The sequence below is a fragment of the Solanum pennellii genome, chromosome 3, assembly GCF_001406875.1.
Source record: "Solanum pennellii chromosome 3, SPENNV200".
Taxonomy (NCBI): domain Eukaryota; kingdom Viridiplantae; phylum Streptophyta; class Magnoliopsida; order Solanales; family Solanaceae; genus Solanum; species Solanum pennellii.
The window spans coordinates 13232557-13245246 of NC_028639.1; positions in this window are offsets into that span (position 1 = coordinate 13232557).

Genomic DNA, 12690 nt, shown 5'->3' on the forward strand with positions numbered 1-12690 from the left:
ATTGCTTGGTCGTGACATTAGTAACTTTTTCTCACATTGGTTGTAACTGGGTTCACTTTTGCTTAAGGAAGATTAGTGAAGCAGTTGAAAATCTTGTGCAATAGGTCGTGGTTTACTCCCTTTAGCAAGGAGGTTTCCATGTAAAATGCGTTGTTGTATTATTGTTGTTATTTACTTTGTGATATAGTTTTTGTTCAGTAAGGGGTCCTGGACCGTTGACTCGTAGTGGACGCACACATTTTATAAATTGGTATCAGAGTAGGTATTCTCTAGCTGGTTAACACCAACAGTGATACTCTTGTCAAGAGTGGATTCTCCATTGAACCTAGAAGAAGGACAATAATCAACACGAGCACCATGTTTCAAGACCAATTCTATAGCTGGTGGAAAACAATGATGCACGACTATCTAATGGATGAAGACAACAAACTATGGGACATAATGTTTGATAAACCATTCATTCCAACTACAAAAGTAAAGGATGGTGAAATAACAAAAGTTATTTCTAAAGACTCGGCAATACTACAAAGAAGCAGACAGAAAAAAGATTGAGAAAAGCTAAAAAATGAAGAAGTTGTTCGTGTGTGGGATTGGTGCTAAAGAATACAAGATTTCTGCATGTGAATCAGCGAAAGAAATCTGGAACTGCTTGAGGACTTCCCATGAGGGGACAGAGCAGGTTAAGGAATCAAAGGTGAACATGCTGACAACCCAATATGAGAATTTCACAATGAAGGAAGGCAAAACTATTCATGATATACATACAAAACACTCCTCCATAACTAATGAGCTACAAAGTCTTGGTGAATCTATCAATACAAGCAAGAAAGTTAGGAAAGTACTTCTAATACTTCCTAAGGCTTGGGCAAGTAAAGTGGATACTATTATTGAGGCTAAGATTTAAAAGTTTTGAAAATGGACGCTCTCATTAGGAATCTTAAAACCCATGAGATGAACAGAAATCAGGACATCTCATAAAAGGAAGCTAAAAAGGATAAGTCACTAGTCCTCAAAATTTCATCTGGTGAAACATCTAGTGAAGAGGATGACACGACCTATCTCACCAAGATATTTCAAAAAATTGTGAGAAAACATGGAGGATTTAGGAAAGGGGGAAATATTCCTCGAACTGCAATTGCTAGTGACATCTGTCATGGGTGCGAAAAGGTTGGACACTTTATGAGAGACTATCTGATAGCTAAAGCTGAAAACAACGAGTATCATAAACTTGGAGGCGAAAAAACAAAAGAAGAGACCTGGTTCTTGATAAAACTGCAAGGAAAGCTGCAGCTGACCACATCATGAAGAAAGCTCTTGCTGTATGCGGAGACTCTTTAAGTGAAGCAGGAGAATCATAATGCCTTGATGATGCATCCATGTTGGTTTTTCAAGATGATGCAAATGTGTTTTATTGGTTGTTTGCTTTCATGGCGAAATCAGATATGAAGAAAAGGAAACCCTCTATGACCTTAAGCAAATCATAAATAATTACTCTGTTCGAAGGTTAAGGAACCTAGCAAATGTATTGATCAACTCTATTATAGAGTTAAACACTGAAAAGGATTCTATGAACAACATTCTCGATAGTCTAAAAGAAGATAAGGGGGTGATAGTGGTTCAAATGTTAGTTATGGAGGAACAAGTAATGGTTATAGAATCTAAAAAAACTAGAACTTGGGGAGCAACTGTATCTAATAATTTAGAAATCTTAAAAAAGAAAAGGGGAAGCCACTATTCTGCATGAAAAATTAGAAAATAATCTGAATACTACTGACACCAGACTACCCTATCCTTGGAAAGAAATGATCAGATGGAGAGGAACTTGGTCCGTCTGAAGGAAGAACTTCAAACTTCTCTAAAATGGACCAGCTCCACTAAACTAATCTCAAACATCACCAATGTAAACAACTATAATAGAAATGGGTTGGGTATTCTGAATATTACTCCTCCTACAACCCCCACAAGAAATATGTATGTGTTTCAGACAATTTAGTGTGTCTTCACTGTGGCCGTAATGGCCATCTAAAGGGAGATTGTCTTTCCTGGAAGGCCTCATAACAGAAATTCTCTGTCTATTCTAGACATGAAAAGGCTCGGCAAGGGGGAACTAATTGCACTGTTAAATATTCTAGATAGAAACAGCCAAAAGGAGGGGACCTGCTACTATACACAAGGCCTCAAACATGAAAATAACTAATCTACCCACATTGGGAAAAACATTCTAATTTACACCTTTATCGGTCTACTAGAAACTCAAATTGAAGTGGATTCCGAAGTCTAATAAGTAATGTTTGTTGCCGGTGACTGAAGGAAGTAGTAGCTAGTACTAGTTTATGGATAGTGGCTGCTCAAAGCACATGAACGGAAACACAAAAACTTCCTTTCACTTAAGGAACTTCAAGGTGGAGGTGTCTCTTTTGGTGATGGAAAGAAGTGAGTACATTCTTGGAGTTGGAAGAGCTGGAAAATCTCTTGGAGATTCCAAATGTGTGTAGTATGTGAATGGGTTAAAATACAGTCTCCTCAGTGTTTCCCATAAATGAAGTCAAGTTTCTCTTAGACAAATGCATTATCACATGTCTGTCTACAAAGGGTGATTTTGACGGCTAGAAGGAGGAAAAACATGTATGTGGCAGAACTAGAAACAACTCATGGAGATAATCTGACATGCCAAGTGCTCAAATTGAAAATGTCGACTTGTGGAATAGGAGGCTAGGTAATGTGATCTCTTCTCTACTCAACAAGTTGGTTTCTAAGGACCTGGTCCGTGGCCTACCAAAGTTGAAGTTCAGTGACAACAAAGTGTGTGATGCACGTGTTAAAGGGAAACAAACCATATCCTCATTCAAATCAAAGAATCATGTCAGTTCTTCAAGGGTCCTTGAGTTAATACATATGGATTTGTGTGGACCAGTGAAAATCCAGAGTCAAAGCGGAAAGAAGTACATCCTTGTGGTTGTGGATGACTACTCAAGATTCATGTATAGCCTATGTTTCTCAAGTCAAATTCCAAGACCGATGATGATATTTTTCAAAATGATTCAAACTAAGCTCAATTTCTTGATTGCTGAGATTAGGTCCGACTATGGAACTGAATTTTAAAATTCAAAGCTTGATGTCTTTTACGCAGAAAATGGTATGAATCATAACTTATCAGTTCCTAGAACACCTCAAACAAAATTGTGTGGTGGAAAGGAAGAAAAGAACTCTAATAGACATTGCTAAAACCATGCTCATTGATTCAAATCTTCCTCAAAACTTCTAGGCTGAGGCAGTCAATACTGCTTGTTATGTGACAAACAATCTTTCCCAAACAAAACACCCTATGAGCTACTCAATAGTAAGAAACCAAAGGTAAGCTACCTAAGGCCTTTTGGGTGCAAGTGCTTTGTGCTAAACAATGGGAAAGACGATCTGGTAAAGTTTAATCCCAGAAGAAATGAAGGTGTTTTTGTAGGGTACTCATCTTCAATCAAAACTTATAGAGTTTTAAACAAAAGAAAACTATGTATTGAGAAAAGTATTCATGTGGTCTTTGAATAAAGTGGATATCTGAAGAGAATAGAGATGAAGGACGATGATGACCTATTTGAGTTTTTCAAGGCACAAAATAATGAAGTTAATATGAATGTAGCTGAAGTGAATTTGGAATTACATGTTGCTGATCCTAGTCCATCTGAGAAGGTGAAAGAAGAGGATCAACCTACTATAGGACCTGGTCTGTCCCATGATGAAAATCAATAGGAAGCTCATCCTCTTGAGAACAATGATTCTGAAGATGAAGATGAACAAACGAATCAACCCCAACCCCTGGCCTCTAAATCAGGATGGAAGCACAGTCCATTTCATCCCCTTGAAAATCTTCTTTATCCATTGAATTATGGAATGCAAACTAGGTCAAAAACAAGAAATTTGGTTGCATTCTTAACCTTCATTTCTACTATTGAGCCTAAAAATGTGAAAGAATCCCTAAAGAATGTTGGCAGGATCACCTCTATGCAATATGAACTACATCAGTTTGAGGGGAGCAATGTGTTGTACCTAGTCCTAAGACCTGCTAAGAGAACAATCATAGAGACCAAGTCAATGTTCAGAAATAAGCTTGATAAAAATGGAGTTATTATTAGAAACAAGTCCAGACTAGTGGTTCAAGGTTATAAACAGGAAGAAGGAATTGACTATGATGAGACATTTCCCCATGATGCTTGAATGAAGTCTATCAGAATCCTCATAGCCTTTGTTAGCATTCATGGGTTTCAATCATCCAGATGGATGTCAAAAGTTCCTATTTGAATGGTGATAAGAAGGACGAAGTGTACGCTAAAAGACACATGTATTTGAGGATGCCACCATTCTAAATCATGTGCTGAAACTCAACAAGGTCTTATACGAATTGAAGCAGAAACCTAGAGCCTGGTACGAAAGGCTATGAAAATTCCTGCTAAAGATGGGTTCAAGAGGGGGAAATTGTCAATGTATTGTTTCGCATGAAAAGAGAACAAGAATTGCTCATATACAAGTGTATGTGGATGATATCATCTTCGGAGCTACCTCTGAACATATGTGTGAAGAATTTGCCACTCTCATGGGAAATGAATTTGAGATGAGCATGATTGGAGAGCTGAACTTCTTCTTGGGTCTGCAGATCAAGCAAACCTCAAGTGGCACCTTAATTTGGTAGGAGAAGTACATAAAGGAGCTTCTAAAAAAGTTTCATATAGTGGATTCTAAACCTATTCATACCCCCATGCGTATAAACTCAAAGATGGGAGAAGATGAGGCTTATCCATTGGTGAATCAAACCATGTACAAAGGCATTATTGGATCCTATTGTATTTTACAGCAAGCAGGCCAAATATTGACTTCATCATATGAATCTGTGCATGATTCCAAGCATGTCTCAGGGAATTTCATCTAAAGGAAGAAAAGTGGATCCTGTGGTATCTAAAGAAAATAGGGGACCTGGTCCTGTTTTATCCTATGGGTGACTCTTTTAAACTAGTAGGATATGCAGATGCTGACTTTGCAGGGTATCAAGTAGACAAAAAGAGCTCTTCTAGAATGGAATATTACCTTAGATCCTCACTTATCTCTTGGGGAACCAAGAAGCAAAACATAGTATCCCTCTCAACAGTAGAGACTAAAATATGTAGTTGTCGTATCCTGTTGTGCCCAAATCCTTTGGATCAAGAAACAAATGGAGGATTTCGGATTCCATATCAACACTATTCCCCTCATGTGTGCAGTCTACATTGGAAAAAATCTAGTCTAGCACAAAACAGCAAAGCATATTGATGTCAGGAATTACTTCTTGTGCGATAATGTTGAAAAGGGAAACATTATCATGAAATATTAAATGAATTGTTGTGTTGTTGTGGTTAATTTATGTTGCCTTATGTTTGAATAACTATGTTGGTGTTGTTGGTGATCTTGCTTATCAATCTTACTTGTTCTGTTGGTTTACTGCACTTTTTTTATGATTTCAAAAGAGAGAATCAATTGGGGGTATTCAGGTGGTGCTTAAGGTGATGATGCGAACAATACTTGGGTGACAATGGGAAGGAAACAACAGATGAATAGGGAGTGTGTCTACTCGACAGGGGGAAGAAATTGTAGGCACTAGTGTATGGTTTCTCGTCCTAAAAAGGGGGAAAAATGCTATTTCTAGTTTTGATGATTTGAAAAACCTAAGGACCTTGTAAAGGGACCTGGTCCATAGTGTGATATACATTCTCCACTGCCAGGGTTGGAAAAAGTACAAGCAGTTGGTGCACAGTCTGCAATTAATAATCTTTCAAACCCAGGGACCTTGTAAAGGGACCTGGTCTATAGTGTGACACACTCTCCACTGCCAGGCTTGAGAAAGTACAATTTGTTGGTGCACATTGTCTAACTGTGATAGAAAAGGCAGAACCCTCAACCATTGTTATGGTCTCAAAGGTTATAATTGTTCTTCATTAACCTAATGTCCAATAGTCACAACCTTATTTCTGCAACTTGAGAAAAAAATCTCAAGAACTCTTCAAAGGCTAATACTCAAGTGAAGATTCATCCTCAAGATCAAGCTCGAACCAGAAAGAGCTGCAATCTTACAGGTCTTAAAATTAATTCTTCTGAGCATATGTTGTAAATCTAATCCAACAACTATAAAGGATTGAGATAGTCGTTTGGTGCGAAATTATAATTAGTTAGAGTTAACTTATTTAGTGGGTTGTGTTGTATCTGCTCGGTCAAATGCTAAATTGTCTAGAGTTAGGTGCTTTAGTAGGCAGTATTGTATTCGCTTAGAAAAAGTCTAAGTTATCTAGGGGTTATAGCTTAGTGTGCAGTGTTGTATCTGCTTAAGATCTTCAAGTAATAGGATGTTTGTCTAAGTTATTTAGGGGTTATAGCTTAGTGGGTAGTGTTGTATCTGCTTAAACTCTTCAAGTAATAGGGTGATTGTTTGATCGTGAGATTAATAACTTTTTCTCACAGTGGTTGCAATCGGGTTCACTTTTGCTTAAGGAAGATAAGTGAAGCAGTTGAAAATCATGTGCAACAAGTCGTGGTTTTACTCTCTTATGCAAGGAGGTTTCCACGTAAGTTGCTTGTGTTGTATTATTGTTCTTATATATTTTGTAATACTATTCTGGTTCAGTTAAGGGACCTGGTCCATTGATTGATAGTAGATGCACACATTCTATCATTATGCCTTTTGTAATATGTCATATGAATAAAAATGCTTTTGCTGAATCTCATTTTTTTCTCTAAAAGTTTCGAATAATAACAATGCTATTTCAATCAGCATCACCTGTCTCTCTTGGATCAACCTAAACAGATACTACCATGATAGAAGATGACTTGAAACCGCTGAAATTCTATTCCTCCCCAGTATTATTTACTAAGTATGTCAACATACATCCATTTTCTTATTTCTAACATTCTTCATTATGATAAAGATATTCTTTTATTTTCTACGATTAATGTATGAGCTAAAAATATGTTCATAAATATATAAAAAGTTTGATGAGCATGCCTTGAAGGCTTCTACTTTTATTTCTTCCCATTCTCGAAGAAGGGATAGATATAGAGGAAGATGGCAATATGAATCTTCGAGCCTATGATGACTAGGACAAATGCAGAGGGAGAGATTTCAAAAAATTCGATGTAGAATGTTTTCGTTGACATAAATTTAGTCACTATTGTTTTGAATGGCGTACTAGACTGCCTAACGAGAAAGAATAAAAGTCAAATTTTGTTGAGGATAAGAAGGAAAAACCTTGTTAATGGCGGTTCATTCTAAAAATTAGCCCCAGGAGAAAGTTATTTGATATGTGGATACCGCTTGTAGTAACAATATCATTGGAAATAGGTCTTCTTTTACTAATTTAAATGAAAACTTGTGGTTGACAATTAGTTTTGGTGATCTATCAATAGTGAATGTGATGGGGAAAGGTAATATCAATCTTATAGCAAAAAAATAGGTTTGTGGAAATCATATTAAATGTGTTTTATGTGCAATTTGTTGAGTGTTGGTCAGGTGTTAGAAAAACGCGTATGACATCACGTTAAGGAATGATACATGTGAAATTTCTAATCCCCCTAGATGAGTTATTTCTTTTGTGAAAATAAGTCAAACAAGTTTCCTTTGAAGATTGAAAATGTTCAATCTTGCTATGTGGCGGAAATGAAAAATCCTTCATGGCTATGGCCTTTTCTATATGTTCACTTGAATTTTGGTGGCTTGAAGATACTATAAAGGAAAAGTATGGTGACGGGGATTTATGAAATCGTAGATTCGTCTCAAGTTTGTGAAGAATGTGTTGTTGGAAAACAACGGTGTTTTCAGTTTTCTAATAGTAAGTCATGGAGATCCAAGGAGGTATTAGGGCTGGTATACTCGGATATTTGTGGGCCATTAACACCAATCTCTAATGGGGCAAATGGTATTTTCTTACCTTTACTCTTGGAAGACTTGGGTGTATATTTTGAAAGGAAAATTGGAGGCTTTTAATATATTTAAAAGCTTCAAAATACGTGTGGAGAATGAGATTGGAACGACCATTTAGAAACTTCGGATAGATCGCGGAGGAGAATCTTTCTCTAAGGTATTTCATGGATTCTGTGAGACTTGTGACATTTGAAAAGAGCTCACAACAACATAAACTCCGCAAAAAAATGGTTTGGCAGAGAGAAAGAATAGAACCATTCTTAACATGGTTCATGGCATGCTGGCTCGAGGAAGAGTTAGAAAGGAATTTTGGCCATAACAGTGAATTGGAGCATTCACATATTGAACAAAAGTTCCACTTTTTTCTCCGAGATTTTATACCCGCGGAAGTTTTGAGCGGAAGGAAACCGATAGTAGAACATTTAAAAATTCATAGATCCATTGCTTATACACATGTTCCAGAAGAAAAAAGAAAGAAGCTTGATGATAAAGGTGAGAAATGTGTTTTTCTTGGTGTTAGTGAGACATCCAAGGCATACAAGCTATTCAATCCTTGACAAAGAAGGTTGTGACTTGAAGCGATGTTGTTTTCGATGAGGAGAACGCTTGGGATTGAAATATACATTAATATACTCAAATGATAATTAATAATGAAGTTGAAGAAGTAGTTGCAACACTCAAAATTGCTGAAATTTCTACTGAAGTAGGTGATGAAATTTCACCACGAGTTTTGGAAGAAATTGATGCACTTGATCAGTCTTTTAGTTGTTCTTGCATAAGGCCCACATAGATGATGAATTATAAGGTAACATGAATTCTTGTTAATGAAGATATTTCCCACTTTTCATTGTTTGCAGATTGCGGTCCTACAACTTTTGCTGTCAAAGATGAGAAATGGAGGAAAGTATGGATGACGAGATTGATGCTATTAAAATAAATAATACCTGGGAATTAACATATATAACAAAAGGGCACAAAACCGTTGGCAAGTGAGTTTATAAGACGAAACTGAAAGGAAATAGTGAAATTTACAATTATAAGGCGCAACTGGTAGCTAAGAGATATGAACAAGAGCATGGTATGGATTATAGTAAAGTTTTTGTTCCAGTTGTAAGGCATGACAAAATTAGAATTTTAATTGCTTTGGCAGCACAAAATTTGGGGCCTATTTTTCAGTTGGATGTTAATCAACTTTCCTATATGAATACTTGGAGGAAGAGGTATTTATTGAGAAACCTTCTGGTTATATTAAAAATTGAAAATGAGCATAAGTATACAAGTTGAAAAAATCTCTTTTTGGACTAAAATTTGGTTACCTGAAATGTGCATATGAGCATTCTCTTTTTGTTCAGATTAAAGAATCTAAGAAAATGCTCATAGTGGGTTTATATGTCGATGTTCTCTATGGGAGATATAAAGTCTGTGAGATGTCTAAAAAAATGCTTTATGTTGTTATCAAAGGCTTCAGGATTGGTGGCAAATGTATATAAAAGAAGTGTTTATTTTGGAGGAGTCAACCAGGTTGTTCAAGATCAAATACTATAAATTATGGTTTATCAAGGGAGAACTACCTTCTAGATACTTGGGGGTACCCTTGAGTACTAAAACAATTTATATAGTTCAATGGAAGCCTTTAATAGATAAGATGTTGAGTGAAGTCAATAGCTGGGCTACTCGATTTCTATCCTATGCTAGAAGGGCATAATTAGTTAAGAATGTTTTGTTTACCATTCAAATATTTTGGGCACAAGAAGATCCTACATGTTGTTGAAAGTATTTGTAGAAGGATTTTGTGGAGAGGGAATGTTGAGATTTCAAAAAAAGCACTTATTGCCTGGGAGAAGTTAGTTGGTCAAAAGCTTTCGGAGGTAGGAATTTCCTAGGTATATACACATGGAACAATGCTGTAATTGGGAAACTATTGTGGAATCTGTGCCAAAAGAAGGATAAGCTGTGGGTGGAATAGACACAGAATAAAAAAAAAGCGTCGTGGATTATACAAAGTATCTTCAAGGCACACAAACATCTCCAGGTAGATAGATATAATGAACAAATTTTGTTGCTTATGGACCAGTACTTTATTAGGAACGCTCATAAGAAGATGAGTGGAGATATGGGAAAGTGGAGTAAAGAAAGTTGGTCTAGGAAAACTATGGGGCTCCAAAATGGCTATTCATACTATAAACTGCATTAATTAAAAGGCTATCAACAAAAGTCAGATTGACAAAATGGGGGATACAAACAACTTTGACATGTTACGTGTGTTAAGTGGCTGATTAAGACATTGATCACCTATTCTTTGATTGTTCATTTAATTCATGAGTATGGACCAAGTTTTTATCATGACAGGGAATACACATACCTGTTCTAAAATGGGATGAAGAAGTACAATTGGCACTCACATAGTGAAGGGTCGAAATAGTGTAACACAAGTGTATAGGATGACTTTGGCTGGACCTATTTACTGCTTCTGGATGGAATGAAACTACAGAATTTTTCAATATAAAAAGATATCAGAGTGGACTATTATCAGACATATCATATGAGATGTACATGAAATAGGATCTCAACATGTTAGATTAGGAAGTAGACAACAATAACTCAATGTGTATCCCTAAATGTATAGGGATAGTTATTAAAATGTGACACTTGGGGCTTTGTGTCCAAACCTGTTGATTGGTTGTTTTGAATCTCACTTTTGGTAAATAAAATAATCTTATATTTACTCTGAACAGTAATGCCATGTTTGCTACTTTTAAGAGATTTATTATGGCTGAATTTGAGATGTCTTATCTTTGTAAGATGCATTATTTTCTTCGTTTAATAGTAGTGCAATCTGACGATGGGATATTTGTTTCCCAAAGAAATATGAGCGGGAAAATTTAGACCATGTCCAGATGAAGAAGTGCGATCCTGCTGATACTCCAGTTAAGTTTAGTCTGAAGCTAAAGAAAGCTAGAAGAGTAGATAAAGTAGACAACACTCTACTGGCATGTTATAGGTAGTTTGATGTATCTTATTGCCACAAGGTCCGACATCCTGTATGCAGTAAGTCTTATAAGCAGGTATATGGAGAGGCCGACAGAAATGCACCTTAGAATCCTTAGCTACTTACAAGTCTAATTTGATTGGTTTTGCTGACAACGACTATGCAGGAGATCAAGATGAGAGTAAGAGCACTCTAGGCTATGATTATTTACAGAGAACAACAATTTGTTCATGGTCTTCTAGGAAGAAAAAAATTGTCCCTTTATCTAGTACTAAAGCGGAATTTTTTCGTTGCAACAACTTATTATTGCCAAGCTCTTTAGTTCTGGAGGACTCTTGAAGAACTATAATTCAAACAAGAAAAAGCAACTACGATTTTCTGTGATGACACTCTGCCATAAAGCTATAAAAAAATCATGTGTATGCCTTTTCTGGGATGACAACTCTGCCTTTTTAGGCTTGTGAATTTAGTATGCCAAATCTTGAGTTTGTGTTGTTGAGAAGAGACTATGTAAAATCAATACAAACTCGTTGAGACAACCCAATTGGATGAAAGCTTGTTGTTCAGAAAAGTTGTTCCCCTACCACATCACAGGTGGCAACTTTTGTGACGATTGTCTTGTCACCTTTTTATATCGCAGTCTTGCAGGGACCGGGTCCCTTGCAAACTTCTTTATGAGTTCTTGAAAGGCTTGCTAGCTGAGTTCCTTCTTTGAATGAATCAATGTAATATGATGTTTATCATGTTTGAAACATCAACCATAAAGAGAGATTACCTATTGGACAAACACCCTCATCTTCTGATTATATGTACTACGCTGACGCCTCACCAACCTCTGACAGGATAACTTTACAGTTGTACTCCATTATGCATATGAAAGAGAGAACTTTGTCAGGTACTATGGCTCTGCAATTGTGAGACATTAAAATAGACAATCTCGTCGACTCTTTCTATTGGTGTAGGACACTACACTTTTCACCTACCACTTGACATGACATATTTATATTTGTACCCCATGTGAATCCGGATGAGAGCACTCTGCCAGGGACTAGGTCCCTGCATATGTGAGAATCATCAAACACCTAGAATATAACATTTCCCCCCGTTTTTTATTATTACACATAAATATTCCTCACACTGAGTTTATTCATTCATTTCACTCTGAGCAGTCTCAATAACAAGGATCTTATTCCTTGTTAGATCTTTAAATTTGTTAAATCATCAAAACTTAACATCATCTCTAAAATAACATTTTTCTCTTTTTGGTGATAACAATTTTTTTCACCAGTTCCTCCTATCTACAAGAACTCTTAAGGTAACTAGAGTTTCATCATCCTTGAAGTTTGTCAAATCATAAAAATATTATCTTTCTTTTTTCGATGATAATAGACTTATTCACCAGTTCCCTATCAGCAAGAACTCTTCAGGTAACTGGAGTTTTATCATCCCCAATGGCTATAAAATCATCAAAACATCATAATATCTTTTTCCCCCTTTTTATGATGCAAACAACTCCTTCCCCCCATAGGCAGGACCCGATCCTCTAAGTGTCACATCCGGGTTTACCCCTAGACGTAACAGGCGTCATTGTCCTCTTTGAGGACTAAGACTAGCCTCTCAGTTTACATCGTTACATTCATAGGTAAAATTTAGCAAAAATTTTTAAACTTTTCTTTACTTCTACTTGGAGGTTTACATAGACCTCTACATACAAATAATATATAAATACATACATACATACATACATATATATATATATATATATATA